The 2,500-nt window shown below is 37.4% G+C and overlaps 1 protein-coding gene across 3 annotated transcripts in view; it reads right to left on the bottom strand.

Moving 5' to 3' along the window:
• LOC122356808 (signal-induced proliferation-associated 1-like protein 2) overlaps nucleotides 1-2,500 on the bottom strand; it is a 115,859-nt gene that overhangs the window by 10,893 nt on the left and 102,466 nt on the right. The gene's annotated exons all lie outside the window — the stretch shown is intronic.

Genomic DNA, 2,500 nt, shown 5'->3' with positions numbered 1-2,500 from the left:
AACTATAATACTATTAGATATTATTTATACAATAATATATACTAGAACAAACATATTTTTCATTTAAAACTTAAGTACATTTTTAATAAAACAACATCCGTGGTTATAAGTTGACTCGACATAGTAGAGGATTATTCAGGTCTTGTGGCAAAGCCGAAAAAGCAACTTCATTCACATTCACTAAAAACCTACAAATAGTTAGTTTACAAAAAGATACGGACTCGCATGTTGATATTTTGTTATCCAATACAATGACATCCAGACAGGTATAAGTTTTAACGCTGTAGAAACACAGGAAGTGGCTGTGACGGGTGTCTTCTCTGCGCACTTCAGCCGTGACATTTTCTTCTTCCTGCTTTTTAATTAACGACCCCCATATAAAAGGAGTCCCGCTGCGCTGTGTGTCACACACATTCCTGACGGAGGTGCAATACAGTGACCGATGAATGTCAAGATCCGAAAACGGTCCGCTAACGCATCTGTGAAACATCTGTGCACGCTCAGACTTGCTTCTGTGAAGTCTGACATCAGTGACGTCAAAGTTTGTCTCGCTTCTCACTAAACCACCGATAACTGCTCGCTTGGACGCACACGGTGAGATTTGAGAGCTACGGTGAAAGGATTTAAAGGCTTAAACTGTGCTACTGTTTGAAAAGTTTGGAAATCTTACATCACTTCCCGCTTCATTCCGTGGACCTGATGAGCTTGGTGCTTGGCCAGAAAAATGGCGATAATGCAGTTTTAAGATGCTGCTGGCTTTACAAAAAGTGCAATCAGAAAGTTTAAAGTAACTTGACGTTTGAAAGCTTGCTCTTTTACTCAGAGAAAGTAAAAACAATTGTTAGCTTTGTAGCATTTGACCTGATAATACAGATGGATGGATAGATTAAATGAACGACAAAATAACAGAACGATAGCTAGCTAGATGGGTAGAATGAAAAGTATATAATTATATAGAGAGATACAACCCATATTTTGGACTTTTTTTTTTTTAGAATTTCTTTTTAACTTGAATTTAAAATCACATGAGCCAATATTTTATTTCACAATAGAATGTATAGTAGATGGCACAATTTTTACAATTTTATGGACAAAATTAGCTTATTTCAAATTCGATGCCTGCAAAAGGAGGATGTTTTCCATGGTGTGTCGTCTCCTCTTTTTTTCGAAACAGTTTGAAGACGTCTGGGCATCAAGGTTATGAGTTTCTGGGGTTCTGGTGTTGGAAATTGGAATTTTGCCTGATATAGGTTTCCAGCTGTTCTAGAGTTTGTTGTCGTCTTTGACATGTTTTTCGTTTAGCGATGTTCCAAATGTTCTCTATCGATGAACGATTCTATCGATTCTATTCAGCCGCGGACTCTTCTATTATGAAGCCATGCTGCTGTAATAGCTGCAGTATGTGGTTTTCACATTGTCCTGCTGAAATACACGTCATCCGGAGGGGAGCATATGTCGCTCTAAAACCTTTATGTACCTTTCAGCATTCATAGTGCCTTCCGAAACATGCGAGCTGCCCATACCTCATGCACTTATGCCCCCCCAACCCATCATTGATGCTGGCTTTTGAACGAAACTCAGATAGCACGGTTACAGAACTTTCTCCTCTTTAGCTCGGAGGATTTCCAACAAGAATGTCACATCTTACAGACCACTTTGAAAGAGTCCATTTTAAATGAGCTTTGGCCCACGTTCACACATGGCTTCCTTTCTGCATCACAGAGCTTCAGTTGTCATCTGCAGATTGTGTTTACCGACAGTGGTTTCTGAAAGTATTCCTGCCTCTCTAAGACTAATCATCCTAGCTAATCATCTAATCATCATATCATACACCTAGGATGCTTCAAAAGTGAGTAAAAGATGTTTTCATTTTTGGGTGAACTTTCCCTTTAATAAGTTGCTAGATGTTCTCGCAGCTGAATTTTTTTTATCAAAACATATTGCTTTTTCTGCCTTTTGGAACGCTGGAACAATCTCCCTAACTCTGTTCGGGAGGCAGACACACTCTGTCAGTTTAAATCTAGATTAAAGACATCTTTTTAAGATAGCCTACACATAACACTAATACACTTTCATTATTCAAATCCAAAAGATTTTTAGGCCGCATTAATTGCATTTAATAATAAATTGTTCAATCTCTATCATTGTATTCTTCTACTTTATACTGTTCAGTGCTTTGATACATCCTGTGTTGTTAAAATGCGCTATATAAATTAAAAAATAGACAGACAGATAGACTGATAGATAGACAGATAGATAGACAGATAGACAGATAGATAGACAGATAGATAGATAGACAGATAGACAGATAGATAGACAGATAGATAGATAGACAGATAGATAGATAGATAGACAGATAGATAGACAGATAGATAGATAGACAGATAGACAGATAGATAGATAGACAGATAGACAGATAGATAGACAGATAGACAGATAGATAGACAGATAGATAGACAGATAGACAGATAGATAGACAGATAGACAGATAGATAGACAG

The sequence above is a fragment of the Puntigrus tetrazona genome, chromosome 13 (genome assembly GCF_018831695.1).
Source record: "Puntigrus tetrazona isolate hp1 chromosome 13, ASM1883169v1, whole genome shotgun sequence".
NCBI classification, from domain to species: Eukaryota; Metazoa; Chordata; class Actinopteri; order Cypriniformes; family Cyprinidae; genus Puntigrus; species Puntigrus tetrazona.
The sequence above is the reverse complement of the archived record's forward strand: the minus strand, read 5'-3'. Positions and strand labels throughout refer to the sequence as shown.